The sequence below is a fragment of the Hyaena hyaena genome, unplaced genomic scaffold (assembly GCF_003009895.1).
Source record: "Hyaena hyaena isolate Hyena2069 unplaced genomic scaffold, ASM300989v1 scaffold_964, whole genome shotgun sequence".
Taxonomy (NCBI): domain Eukaryota; kingdom Metazoa; phylum Chordata; class Mammalia; order Carnivora; family Hyaenidae; genus Hyaena; species Hyaena hyaena.
Window position 1 is genome coordinate 242,830 of NW_024081597.1, and position 15,394 is coordinate 258,223.

Genomic DNA, 15,394 nt, shown 5'->3' on the forward strand with positions numbered 1-15,394 from the left:
AGAGGGAGATACAGACTCTGAAATAGGCTCCAGGCTCTGAGCTGGCAGTCAGCACAGAGCCCGACACGGGGCTTGAACCCACGAACCGCGAGATCATGACCTAAGCGAAAGTCGGACGCTTAACCGACTAAGCCACCCAGGCGTCCCTAGATTGCCTTTTTCAAAACTTGGCCATGAACGGAAAAGGAGGGATGGCGTAAGAGCGGGATGGGAGGACGTCTGAGCACGTTTATAGCTAAAGGGAAGTCTGGAGGGTTGAGCAGATGGAAGCGCAAACGCCTTCCCGCCCTTGGCGGTTCGGCCCGCTCTTCCCCCACGTGACCTGGAGGCAGCCCGAGCCGCACGGGCCTGCGGGGACTACAGCCCCCAGAAGGCCCCGCGGCGCGGACGGGGGGAGGAGTCGAGGCCTGGCGCGCGCCCCAGCGGTGCGAGCGGAAGAGCAAGAGCTGCACGGAGGCGGCGGAAGCGGAGAGCGACGGCGACCCTGGTAACGAGCGGCCCAATGTCACTGTCCTTTCCTGCCTCTACACCCCTAGCTAGGGCTGATTGCTCCCACTTCTCCCCACACACTTTGGACAAGACTTCCTTTCCCCTTTTGTTACCAGTATTTTTCCCCCTTCACGTGACGCACGGGGCGGGTCTCCGCCTGGGGCGGAGGTTACTGGGAAGCTGCCGCCCTTCGACCCCTGCGGGCGCTGGGTTGCGGGGATCCTCTCGAGGCCCTTTAGCTGTTCTAGGGGCTGCGTGCCCGCTTTGGGCCATCTTCCCAAATACTCTAATGCGGAGAGGACATTCCTTTCCCGGGTTTCAACAGGTACTAAGCGGGTCCGTGGCGATCCCCCCACCCCCGCCAAGGGTACGGGGCTGTGGGCCTCAGAGGCCGCCCCAAGAAGACCCCGGGGCTGCTGTCGATTTCCGGGCTGCGAGCCTTCCCAGTGAGTCCGCTCGGCTGCCCAGGAGCCCCTGGGCTATGGGCATGAGCTGGGAGTGAGCTGTCTATACGGGAGCATGTACTTCCTGGTTTTCTCGGGCGGCACTCGGAAACCCCCAAGTCCGATTATTAAAAGTTTTCTTGATTCAGTAAAGCCACCTCTCAGAGTTGAGAAAGGGAAGAAGCACAGGATTTGGAGACTACTGTCCGGGGAGGAGTCTCAGGTCTGCTACTTGCTGGACTTGTGCCCGTTTTCCGCAGCCTCGGTTTCTATATCTGAAAAATGGGGATAATAGTCTTTGGCCTGCCTGCCTTCCAGTATTGTGGGCTTCAGCGGATAATATGTGATACGTGGGAGAAAGCACGTTTCAGATATAACTTTACTGTCCTCCTGTCTCCAGTCTAGATCCGTTGAATTTTAAAACCACGTTCATGTCTTTGTCAACTCGACCATGCTCTTTGTGAATATCGAATGATTTAATAAATAAGGGAAGTGTCTTTGGAAACGAATGCAAGCCATGCAAACGTTCTTAAGCCATGTACTTATTGAAGAGGTGACATGAAAGCCCTTTCACCTGCGGAGTCCGCTTTAAACCTCATCTGGATTTAAGGTCTCCCAGAGTTAGGACACTAACCTACCTCAAATACACTCACCTTCTACCCATTGTGCTCTGTTATAACCTTCCTTCATCACAGAAGTATCTCAGCGCTTACTGTTCCTCAGTTGTGCGAAACTGATGCCTGTCTCCAGCAGGTCTTGTATTTTTTTTTTAACCCCTTTCACATACTAAGTCTAGTTCTAATTCTGACACAGTCCCACTACCCTTGTGTGCATACTAGCTGAAATATTAGGGTCATCTTCATCTGTCTTAGGTATATATGCTAGAAGTCTGTGTTTCCTCATAGTTAGAATTCAGAATGTAAACAGCCCATATTCCAGTCTTCTGGGCAATTAAGATCTGAGACTCTAAACAGGTAGCTTTTGGTCTTATTTTTCCCCTTGTGGGGGCACCTGGGTGGCTCAGTCGGTTAAGCGTCCGACTTTGACTCAGGTCATGATCTCACGGTTTGTGGGTTCGAGCCCTGCGTCAGGGTCTGTGCTGACAGCTCAGAGCCTGGAGCCTGCTTCAGATTCTGTGTCTCCCTCTCTCTGACCCTCCCCTGCTCTCTCTCTCTCTCTCTCTGTCTCTCTCAGAAATAAATAAAAACATTAAAAAAATTATTTTTCCCCTTGTAGAGAATGTGTTTTTACAAACAGTGTTTTAAGGGTTTTGATGTAGAGTAATAAGGTAATCCTAACTGGTATTTATACTGATATCATTGGTTGGAAAATGCTTAAGTGTAGTTCAAAGAAACCAGGATGACGGTATGGTGAATTAGCCGAATGTACAAAGTTGAACAAATTGACTTCAGATCCTGGTGCTGTGACTTACTTTGTGACTTTTGGCAAATTAGTTGACCCCTCTAAGTCTGATTACTAGTTTCTAAGATAGATAGAGTAACATTTACCTTGCAAGGTTAGTTTATGAGGATTAAATGAGATGTTAATATAAGGAGATTGGTAGTACATGGAGTCAGTGCTCATTGTTTTATTGTAATTGTTGACTATGATGATGAAAAATGATAATTTTAGATAATGTATTTTCTTGAGATTCTTCCCCCCACCCCCAAAATACTGTAAATAGAAGTTCTCAGATTGCAGTGTGTTTTTTAGCAGTTGTATTTTATATAAAAATTATATTGGGCCATTTTTCACTTTTAGAGGTTTCCAAAATGCTGCTGTGAAAAGATTGTTGTTGGGATGTGCTTTGGACTGGTGCTTCATTGTAACCTCTAGTAAGAATGCTGCTTTCTGTCTGCACATTGTAGCTTATAGTAGAACAATTATTTGTGTTGATGACTTCGTTATTGACTATTGACTATGACAGAGTTTTATAGAGCCATTTTTTGGTCCTTCCTCTCATTCCTGCTTTAAAAAGAATTCTTTTTTAAGCCAGACTATTTGACTCTAAAAGTTAGCTTAGTGGGTAGGTTCCATAAAGCTTGGTGTCCTCGTTTTTTTTTTTAAGGTAAAACTCTTAGGGACATTGGTGTGCACACCTTTGCAAGGAGTGAGAGTTGAGAGAAACCAAGAAGAAAAGTCTAATAAAGAAAATTGATCTGTTGGTCAAAGCAAAATCTTAGGGTTAAGAATTAAAGTGTTTATTTTTATTTCCTACAAGTGGTTTTTGATTACAAGGTATCTGCAGACTCAGATTTTTAGGAAATATTTTCTTTACTCTCTTTTAATGTGGTATCCTCTGGCTCTGTCTTCGTAATTTCATTTCCTCCAGTTATGAACCTGCAAGATAACTATTGTTTCACTATAGACTTTTATACAAAGCGATGACAGTAGTCCTTTCCATTAAAATTTACTTTGTATGCTATAATGTGTTATTTTTTCTTTTGTTGTCCATGCTCTTGTTCTTAAAGAACAAGAATCTTTGCTTTTTGCTTAAAGAGGTTTTGGAAGGTAAATTCTCAGCTGTCGCATCTAAGTGTATGTAGTAGATATGCTCAGTAATGATTGTGCTGAACAGTTCTGAATAAGGACATTTTGTTGACTGTCCTGTGTCTCTAAGGGATGCCCTTTAGAGACTATATGGTATTGTGGAAATAACCTAAGCTTTGGAATCAGATCAAAGTTTGAATTCAGGCTCCACCACTTAATAGTTTATGACTTTGGTCATATTATTCTGAGTTCATTTTCTTATCATCTGTGGAACAGGGATAATAATAACCAACCTTGCATGACTGAAAAGATTAGCGAGTATTTGAACTAGACACATAGTAACCAGGCTTAGTAAAAGATACAGGTTATGTTATCATTCCTTTAAAAAATTTTATTATTTTTATGATAGTCATTGATTTTAGTCAACATTTATAACTCATTCTTCTAATACTTCACATGATCAGTGTGTTTTGTTTTGTTTTGTTTTTGTTAGCCAAGGTTAAGGTTGTTGACTGCAACCTTCGACCCCAGAAACACAACAAAGCTAATTGGCCAAGATATTTGAATCTGTGACCCTGTCCTCATTAGCTCCATAAACTAACCATTCACAAAATAGCTCACCAGAATGAATGATAAAACTGGCATATTGTCGATTCAGTACTTATGCACTCATCAGACATAATAGAATTAAATGAACTAGTGCATGCCAGAAGTAAAAGTATAGATTTTTAATGATAAACCTATATAAATCTAAGACTAGCCCTCACACCCTACATAAAACTGGGGACCTACAGGATGATCCTTGACAACCATCAACCTGAGTTATAATTTAGACATTTCTTCTTTGTTGCACTGTATTTGTTGCCGATTTCCCACTTACAGAAGTGAAAAGAAATGGAACTAGGCTATTGGTAGCTTGAAAGAGAACCCTACTTCTGCTGTGCCACCCACCAGAAAGTGTGCTCTTAGCTAGTGGAGAAAACATTTAGAGTTCCCCGTTAATGAGTCCAGCAGGATGGATGAAATCTGGGTAAGTCATAAGAGTTTATTGAATTATAGAAAAATTCTAGTTGTCAGAGCTTTAGGTAGAAGAGAAGTTACAGGGTGTTGCTCAGCAGGCCGTAAGCCTGCATTTGAAGAGGGTTTTCTACTCTCTCAATAAAACATAGACCAGCTGCTCCTAGTCCGTGGTGTGCATTTTCACTTGTCTCATGCTAGCCTTCTATATAGCTTTCCATTCTTCAGGTTCACTCTTCAGTTTTATTAGTATGTGTTGTCCCTATTGTATCTTTTTTGTTTTGTTTTGTTTAATGTCAAACATGGCTGTTTCCACACTAGGGATAAAAATAGAGAAGAACTGTTGGAAACAGCAGGTTCTGGTGTGGTGTCTAGTATTGTGAGGTTCCCAGATAACACTGTTAGCCTGTTAACATAATGGTATAGATTTCTGACAGCTCCAGACTATTTAACTTGGTACAGAGACAAAAACGAGGCAAAAGGTATGTGGCACTCCCTAATAGGAGATTTGCTTCTTAGGAAAGAATACATGTAAATACTGGCTTTTAGTTGGGCTGTTTCAAGTTTTTTTGCCATGGAATACCAGAAGAGTATTAAAGAGGAGAAACGCTTGGATTTAAATCCTAAACTCTCAAATTTATATCAGTAGTCCAGTTTGTGTTTTCTTATCATCTATAAAATAGGGATAATAATAACATTCCTACTTGTTTATAAAGATGAGAGGGAAAATGTAATAAATGTCTTGGAAATCGGGTAGGTAGCTGTGGGGAAGAAACTGACTAAATGGAGAGTCCAAGAGGAACACAAACTCCTATCCACGTGCATACACGCACAGACACACACACTGGAGGAGAAACAGAAAGAGGAACACACACAGGAAGCAGAGAATGGGGGTTATCCAGAGACGGGAAGTCAGACTCACTGAGAGGGACCGTCTGAGGCCGAGGTCGAAGAGTAATTAGAGATGGAGAGAGAAGGGCCACTTTAGAGATGATAGATGCGGAGAGGGAGACAGAGAGAATGCCAGAGGGAATAACTGGGAGGGCATGACCAGGAGACGGAGAGCTTATAGAGGTCGTTTTTTTCTGTTGCTTGAGGAGACCTTCTAAATATTTGTAATTACCTAAGAAAAGGAAGAAAAGTAGATCTTTATTGTAAGAAAGTAACATGTTTATGCAGTTTTTATTCTACTGAAAATTCTCCTTAAATTTATTTTGCTTATTTGGTATGCTGACACCAGAATAGCTTCTGTTATAGACCTGTTAACCTCTTACTTGACTCTTTGCTTAGTGTATTTTAAACACATTTTAAAAAATTAAATAAACTGTTGTTTTCTTTTGGGGTGCCTTGTGTGGCTTAGTCGGTTAAGCATCCAACTCTTGATTTGGCCCAGGTCATAGTCTCAGGGTTTGTGAGATCAAGCCCCACATTGGGCTCCATGTGCTGTCTCTCTCTCTCTAAAATAAAAAAAAAAAAAAAAAAGAAAAACAGAAAAAGTGTCCTTTCCTAGTTCAGTAGTTCCATTCATATTAAACCTATACACGTACGTGCACACATACACTCTAATATCAAGCTTTTCTCAACACTGAAGAAGGTCTAATCTGCCAATGAGAAATTGGACAGACCTGTTTAAATAAGACAGCTTCCACTTGGGAACTCAACGATTCATGTAACGAACCCTGAGATTGTGACCTGAGCCCAAGTCAGACGCTTAACCGACTGAGCCACCCAGGCACCCTCCCCAACCCCGCCTCCAAGTTTTTTTTTTTTAATAAATCTGGTACATGCTTACTGTAGAAAACTTGGGAAATAAAGATTTCAAACAACAAAAAACACTTAGTCTCACAATATAAACACATAACAAGGGCCACGTTTTTCATGTGTTTTTCTAGTCTTTTTTTCTAGGCATCTGCAAAGCTCTTCTACTTTCCTAAAGAAATCAAAAAGCTTTTTATAAGTCCAAATGATTTTATAAATTAACTATTTGTGGTGGAATTAACTTTATATTTCAGTTTTGACACTTAAATGCTTTCATAAACTATTTGTATACTTAATTTTTATTTCCTCCCTTCCTAGATTAGATTGATAACTATATGCTATTCACCTTTGTGTTTTAAACATCTAGCAAAGTGTTCCACGTATATCAGGCACTTAGAATATATTTTACATGAATCGTTGAGTTGCCAAGTGGAAGCTGTCTTATTTAAACAGGTCTGTCCAATTTCTCATTGGCAGATTAGACCTTCAGTGTTGAGAAAAGCTTGATATTAGAGTGTGTGCATGTACGTGTATAGGTTTAATATGAATGGAACTACTGAACTAGGAAAGGACACTTTTTCTGTTTTTTTTTTTTTTTTTTTTTTGGTGTACCAAGCCACTCCAAAACCTAGTGGTATAAAATACCCATTTTATTATGCTGTGGATTTTGTCTGAATTCAGACAAGGTAGTGAAGAGATGGCTTACCTGATCCTTAGGTGGAAAGACTTAAAAGCTGGTGGTGACTTGCTGACTCCTGGAGGCCTTAGCACTCACCAGCACCATGTCTGGTGGTGGATGTTGGCTGTTCCACAGATACCTACCTACAGTTTCTCTACACAGACCCTGGGGACAGGAGATAGGTACCATCTGTGGAAAAGACAGTCTGTCACAAGCAATTAATTGAACTGAAAAATAGTAAGTTATAAACAAGTTAATAAAATCACTTTTTGAATTTCAGTTAATAATTTTCCTTTTGAGTCTTAGTAAGGATTTCACCCACTGATAATAGCATTTGTATTCATTTATTTTAAACACCTATTCCAAACTTTGTAAAACCTTTCAAACTCAAAACTATTTTAAGTTACTTTTTTGACTTTGGAGATCTGAACAAGATCTTATTTCTTTTTTTAACCCAGTTTGCAAGTTGGTCGGTATCTATACTTGGGCTTTTTCTCATCCCTTTTTAAATTTCAAGTATTACTTTGTAAATAATATGGTACATGTTCACTGTTGAATATGTGGAATATCAGGAAAGAAATAAAATGCATGCACAATTCCACCTCTTAGATGTAACCGGTTTCAGGTCCATAATTTCTTATCCATGTTTCCTAAATCCAAACTGTTATGAGAATGGGAAGGTTTTTTTTTTTTTAATGTTTTATTTATTTCTGAGAGAGAGAGAGAGGGGGAGAGAGAGACAGACAGACAGACAGACAGACAGCGTGAGCAGGGGAGGGCCAGAGAGAGAGAGAGGGAGATACAGAATCTGAAACAGGCTCCAGGCTCTGAGCTAGCTGTCAGCACAGAGCCTGACGTGGAGCTCAAACCCACGAACTGTGAGATCATGACCTGAGCCGAAGCCGATGCTTAACTGACTGAGCCACCCAGGTGTCCCGAGAATGGGAAGTTTTTAAGAAGTTTGTGGGAAACTCTTGGTACCAAATTTCAGTCTGCATTGTCAGGCCAGTTGTAGTCTTCATTTTACTTAGTATAATGATCCATACTTTTCCCATAGAAGTATTAATGTGTTTAATTACAGAGTTTTGCCCCAGGCCCTAGTTGGAATATTTTGTAACATATGGAATATGTACTATATTAACCTTTGTAAAATATAAAAAGGGTTCGTGAATTGGGAAGCCTCTTTGGCCCCAGGTGTTTTGGATAAGGGATGTTGGACTGGAATTTAAAAACAAGTGCTAGGAAAAGATGAATTTATAAGCCTATTTAGTGGTTCTAAACTTATTTATCCTATGAAGGCTTTCAGAACTTTTGTACCTTTGTTTCACATTTTCATTTTAGGAGACTACCCAGAAGGAAAATTAGTAGCCTTGATTTGTGTTTGTGGTTTGTAATTCTCTACAAGCATCCCAAATAACAATTTCAAACTCAGCGTGACCATCTTTCAGTACATTCAGAATTTCCACTGACCCTTTAGGCCCCTTGACTCTTCTAGTGTGAGAACCAATGATTTCTTAAGTACTAGAATTGACAAGCCCCAGGAGCCATGTAGCTCTTGGTTTCTGCCACTTGTTGTGACATTGCTTTTCTTTCACTTATTGCCATAGTGTTTCTTTTTTGTACTATGCTTCTTGTTTGTTTCTTTGGGTAGCCTGAAACTTTTCCTTGCTTCTGACACCTGAGTTCAATGTCAAGGAATTTATCTTTGACTTCATAATGTCATATAGTTTTAATTTTTAGGTATTTCTTCTTATTATAAATTCAATATGTGCTCATTATAGAGGATTTGGAAAATATACCCATATCTTCACCATCTGGAAGTAACTATTAACATTTAGGATTATTTCCTTCTTTCTGTTTTCCGTGTATGCCTATTAATATAATACAGACACACTTAAATTGGGGTCTCTTGCTATTATATATAAATTTTGTATCCTCATTTTTTAAAAAAAAGCTAACATGTTTATGAGTAGTGTCTAGCACAGTTTCTGGATCTAGCATGAATTATATATTCTGGGCAGTGATCTTTAAATTTGTATTCATTCTGAGTAGGAACCTAGGAAATGGGTTCAAATTCTGGCTTTCCATTGCCAATCTGAATACCAGGGCAAGTTATAGGGTATCTCCAGTCTTCCATTGTGGCAACTGTCAAATTAACTTTCTAAGATATTTGACACAACAATCTGATGAAAGTTAACCATTTCATTAGAAAATCATTCATATACAGGAGAAGGCCTAGTCTGGTCAATCTTCGAGATTCTTCTAGTTCTACTGCTGGATAATCCCTGTGTTGAGGAATGCAAAACATATTATTTTGAGCTTATTTAGGCTTCAGGGAAGATGAGGATCTTGAAATGATGGAGTAACAAATTGACTGGAGAAGGCCGAAGAAAATTTCATACAGAGGAGTAATGAGAAGTTTAGAAGCAAAAATGAGTACAGCATGTGAGCTGAGACCAAAAAAAAATTGTTTTTGTTAGCAGTATTGCACAAATGAAAGGTGGTTTTTAGTGATGAGAATAAAGAGATGTGATTTGTTAGATTTGTATGTGTGTGATAATGAGGAAGAATTAATGGGAGTCTTTGAAGGCTAGGCTGTAGAACTTAGATTTGGCCCTATAGTTGATGGTACTTCTGTTGAAAGCCCTATGATGAAAACAGTGAGAAAGGTTGTCCTGGCAGCTTTGTGGGCTAACCTCTAGTTGAGAGTGGCTGGGGAGTATTTCCATACAACAGTGGTGGGGTAATGTGGACATAGCAAACGTGATAGCTCTTGTGGAGGAGGAACAGTAAATACGAGGTTGGAAAGCTGAAAGAATCAGAATATCAAAGTTTTGAGCTTGACCTAGCAAGTATATTGTGGGGTCAGTGATAGTGACTTTGGGAAAGGAGCTCAGAAAATGAGTTCAAGTGCTCATATAAGGTTTAGGTTTTAGATAATTTGAGTGCTAGTTAAAAAAAAAAAATCTGGTGCTTTAAAACTAAAGAACTTCAAAATGAAAGCGCTCTGTTTTAAAGTAATTTGTTTTTGAGGCCATACATTTATTGTAGCAAATAAATATTCTTTGGAATTTGTCTTTTGAAACTTTCAGAAACAGTGGAGTCCTACAAGAAAACCAGTCTCATTGCTTGATGATCATATCCTTTGTTTTCGAAAGAATATTTTCCAGCTTAATCACTTATCTTAATTACTTATTTCTAAGTGATATTTGACAGTTTCTAAAAATGATTCTGCAGAGGCGTGACATTTATTACCAGGGTGGATATTTAAATGACTATCATGTGGTCACTGAGGACAATTTAAAAATTAAGCTGTGATAACATCCTTAGAATAAAGTGCTAGTGTACATTGGGAGGCTGGGTTCTGGACAGCCTAGTTTTAATGATCTCTTTGATACATTAGTTATGTGTTTTGAGCAAATTATTTAACATGTCTGGGTCTCAGTTTCCTCATTTTTAAAATGGATATGGTGATAATACTTCCTGCTTCATAGGATTGTTGTGAGGATTAGCTCTTAGACTTAGAATAGTACCTGGTAAATATTATGAGTTCAGTAAATATTAGCTATTTATTACTGTCACAATAACTACTGCTATTGCTACCACCACTACTGTATTTATTTAATGTATTTGTATTAAAAATCACTTATATTCCTGTTTAATTATGTCACATACAGCTGGAATGATAGGCAGCTGGAGATAAAACTAGAGCTCAAAGAAAAGATCTGACCTCTCTACATGTGTCTTAGAGCCCAGTGGGAGAAGAGTGGAAAAGACCAACAGTAGAGGTTTGAGGAATAGTCACATTAAAGGGGTGGGAGGCAGGAAAGGGGCGGGCAGAGGAGCAGCAGGAGACTGTTTAGAGAAACAAAGCAAGGAGTGTGTCTAAACATAGAGGTTATACTAATTAGGATTAGGTTTGGTTGCAATCAAATAACAGAGATTTAAACATCATACAAGTGTATTTCACTCAACGTCAGGAATTCCAAAAGTAGTCTAGGACTGGTGTGGTTGGTCTGTCGTGGAGTCATGTTCCACCTCTCTGCATGGATTCTGTTCTTCTCCAGAGTCACTTTATAGTCTTAGTTACTGGAGGTCCAGCTGTTTCATTCACATTCCATCCATCAGAAAGGAGAAAGAGAAGAACACATCTCCTTCCCTTTAAGGATACTTAAACTGAAAGTTACATGTACCACTTTTACTCAAATTCTATGGGTGAAAATTAGTCACATAGTGACACCTTTCTGCTGGAGAGATAGGTAAATGTAGACTATTCTGAGTGGTCAGTGCCTGGGAATAAAGAACAGGAACAATCAGGATAATCCAAGTGTAGCTAGATGAAGAATACAAGGTAGACAACAGAATTAATTGTCTTTAGGACAGTTTGTCATTATTGGTAATCCTTGGTAGAGCTTCTCTACTTAGGAAAATTATGACTATAAAACCACTCTTGTCACATTGCGTTAACAGTACTTTGTTTTTTAGGTATAATCCTTCACAAATCCTTGTTTTTTTTTAACTTTATTTATTTTGGGGGTGCACTCTTGTGCCGGGGGGGGGAGGATGACAGGTGGGTGGGGGAGGGGGGAGAGAGAATGAATCCCAAGCAGTCTCCATGCTCACTGTGGAGCTTGATCTCACCACCACGAGAACATGGCCTGAACTGAAATCAAGAGTCAGACACTTAACTGACTGAGCCACCCAGGTGGCCCACAAATCCTTGTTTAATTAGGATTATCAGTGTCTTGTAAGGAAAACATTATGTGTATGTGTGTATATGCATGCATCTGTGTGTACATATACATAGTATGTATGTGGTTTTACATATTTCCTCATTTAACATTGGCATTGGCCAAAATTACTTCACATGGCTACAGTGTGCAGTAAAATGATGGTAAATAAGCCTCTAATGTCTCTCTTTCGGTGTCTTAAGCCTCTAATTTTACTTAGCTTTCCATTCACTCTCCAATTTGGTTGTTTTGGGCAATGTTTTAATTCGTCTCTGTCCTTTTATGTTACTACTCTCACTGCTGTTAATCGTACTTCCCCCAAATAGATAAATGAACAAATTTAATTAAATGTGTTATTTGCACTCTCCTGATCATTAATGAATTTCTAAGTAAGATTAGACCTACAATCTTCCTGGTATTACAATTACTAGATTTTGTCTGTCCACTCAAGTGGTAACTATTAGCTTTAAAATTTTTTATTTTTAAAGCTTCTGTATTTTGTATGGTTGTGTTCTTTCAGTATTGGAAAAATATATGAAGGTCTTCCAAAAGAAAGGGAGATCTTATTCCTTAGAATGTTTTTTTTACTCCTTTCAATTGAAAATATCTTATTTATATATATTTTTGAATCATGAACAGTACATTTAAGATAAGAAATTCATCAGTTGATTTTTGTATTTTATCAACAGACATATAGTTTAAAATAGACTAGTTTTAAAAGTCCAATAGTAAAGACAGAATTTATAACAAAACATAGTGAATCCCCATGCTTTCTAGTTTCTTCCCTAAAGGTAACCACTTTCAGCTCCTTAAGCTGTTTTTTCTGGCATTTATGTATCCATATTTCCAAATAATATATGTGTAAATTGCTGTCTTTTCATTCATCAATTTTTTCATTATATATTAAGTTTCTATTGAGGTAAAGTTTTACTGTTCTTTTTTTTTAAATTTTAATTTTTTTTTTTTTTTTTTTTGAGAGAGGGAGAGCTCGTGTGTCTGTGAGTGAGCAGGCTGGCGGCAGAGGGGCAGATAGAGAGGGAGACACAGAATCTGAAGTAGGCACCAGCCTCTGAGCTGTCAGCATGGAGCCTGATACAGGGCTGGAACCCATGAACCGTGAGATCATGGCCTGAGCTAAAGCGGACGTTTAACTAACTGAGCCGCTCAGATACCCCTGTACTGTTTTTCAACCACCATCACCACTGCTGTTCCTTCTGTAGCTTCCTAATTTAGTTATATTACAATATCAGGTTAAATGAAGTAGCTAATGTTGTGTTTACATTACTGTGCCTGTGCAAATTTTATTTGCTGAGAGTGTTTACCTCTCAGTGCAGTTTCTATAAGGTCGGTCACAGTAATGTGTTAGTTCTAATTTTCTTTCCTGTTTGGCAGCTTCTCTTCTGGAGACCTCCATTGCCCTCCTGTGTGTGCCTACTCTATGGGCCTGCTGCACAGCTCTTTTCTGGGCAAGATTTCCCTTTGTTATTCTTAGACTTTTCTTTCCTCTTCAGTTAGATTCCCGGTATTGTAACTCTTATTTTCCTTATTCTTCATTTACCCTCTTGCTTAGGTAGAGCACTACCTCTGGTAGTTGGGTTGGATTAGAAAGATGCTACTGTGGCAGAGAACATGGGGATGACAGCCTTCAACATGCCTGGCTCGGTCATAGAGCTTCAGTGTGTGGATTGGTTGCCTTCTAATTCTGGTGCAGTTAGCACCCTGGAATCCCATTGACCGATATTCCTTTACTTCTTTTTTGTATTGAATATCCTGTTTTCTATATCCATGCCTTTCTTTGTTTTGATTTATTTCTTCATTTGGTGTCAAAGGATGATGAGACCATCATTCGCTATCTAGAATATCTGATCAGGCAAATCTTGAACAAAGCAGATTGTTAATCTTACGTAGGGGTTTTGGGGAGTGTGGGGTTCAGAGAGTGGAAAATTTTAAGAGGTAGAAGTAGGTTAACATCATCTGTAGATGCACGGTTACTTGGGTGACACTGCAGTTCATTGGTTGGCCCTGGGGTGTGGCAGTGTTTATTAGAGTGAATCTGTCCCTGATTGTTTGGCTTAAAGAGTGCCTTCTGGGTTAAGTTGCCCTTATCAATGGAATGGATTTGAAACTGATTCTCTTGGCGATTTACCATGGCTAGCAACAATCTGTCTTTTCCTAAATTTGTTAGAACTTGAAATTATCAGTCTTCTGGTAATTTTCTAAGAAAGTATATTATATGGGAGGTAATTTTTTAAGTCTTTCCATGTCAGAGTGTCTTTTTTTCTGTTCTCACATTTGGTAAATCTAGTTTGTTTGAGTGTAAAATTCTAGATTGGAAATCTTTTTCTTTGGAATTTTGAAGGCATAATTATTTCTTCTTGCCCTCTGTTGCTGTTGAGCAGAGCAAATTTGAGTCCTCTTCTTTTGTTTGGACCTACTCATTGAAAACTTGTTGAATCTCTACTTTTCCCCCAGTGTTCCAAAATTTCATAGTGATGTGCCTTGGTGTAGGTCTTTGTCTGTTTTCATGTAGTACTGGGTATTTGTAGGTACTTGGAGGTCCTTCTAATCTACAACAATTTGCATTGTTTTTTCTTTTTTGCAGCTAGTATGTGGGGATGGGGGTGGGGAACAGTAGATCTTAGCTTTCAACCATGCTCACTTCATCACCCTGTGTTTTAAAGTCCCTGCACTTCCAGTCAGCCCCTAAACCAGAGATCATCCCTTTTTACATTCTGCAGAGATAACCTTAAGTCTTTTTTCAGAGAGCAGGGGATCTAAGGATCTAACTGCTCCTCAGACAGCTTTCATTCTGTGCCCCTTCTCCATTTCACTTCCAATTCCAGAGGTGGTGCAGGCCTTTCCTGACCCTTGTGTAAGTTTCTGGCTGTAAATTGGGTTGGCTCTCCGCATTCTCTCCTATTGGATTGGGATTTGACTCTCCAGGACCTGCCAGAAATTTTTGCGTATGTTCCAACTTCCAAGTTTTGTTACTTTTTTCTCCATTTTCCATCCTGTTGTTTTATATCTTAAAAAAAAAAACTGTACTATTATGTTAGTAGGATTTTGTGAAGAAGAAAATTTATATGTATATGTCCATTCTACTGTCTTAATCTACAAGACTGAAATGATTTGGTAGAACTAATTGAAATATTTTTATGTGGAATGATACTACATGATCATTTTAATTTTAATAAATGAAAGACAAGTAACAATATGGTGCTCAAAAACAATAATTAAATATCGGTCTGCAAAGAGGATATTGTTATAGAAAATGAAGAATGTCATGCCTTCCTTGATTGCAGGCTGTCCTTTTAATTTCTACAAATAATTTTTGGAAAAAAACATAAAAATGATTCATCGTCATTACAAGAAAGCTAGCAAATGCTGATAAGTATGATGAAGAAAATACGAATCACTGTGATTCCTCAACCCAGTGCTAACCACTATTAACCATTTAATGTATATTTTCTGGTCTTTCCTGCGCATTTAGATATATATTTGTCCAAATATGTTTAAATGGAACATATTATGTGTATTATTTTGCTTCTCTCCCCATTTTTTTCCACCATAAATGCGTATGTCTCTTAAGTCAAAGAGAATTTTTTTTTGCAGAATCTGGAGACAATATTAACATCTAACAGTTGCTATTTATTTGTTTGCAGATTATGTGCCAGGTACTGTGCTAACATCTTTTTTGTTTTCTTTCTTTCTTTCTTTTTCTTTTTTTGGTTTACTTAATGTTGACATTATTTCAGACTGCAGAAAACTTACAAGAATCTTCAAAAAAT

At 38.8% G+C, this 15,394-nt stretch overlaps 1 protein-coding gene across 3 annotated transcripts in view; it reads left to right on the plus strand.

The window, feature by feature from the left end:
* The first annotated feature begins 431 nt into the window (after nucleotides 1-431).
* The window catches only part of R3HCC1L (R3H domain and coiled-coil containing 1 like), a 91,812-nt gene continuing 76,849 nt past the window's right edge, over nucleotides 432-15,394 (plus strand). The window contains exon 1 of one of the 3 annotated variants that reach the window (XM_039221216.1): nucleotides 432-487. The gene's annotated coding sequence lies outside the window, so the exon portion shown is untranslated. Of the gene's footprint in view, nucleotides 488-1,247; nucleotides 1,686-15,394 lie in introns of those variants that run through there. The other 2 variants (XM_039221218.1, XM_039221217.1) reach the window with 2 other exon arrangements.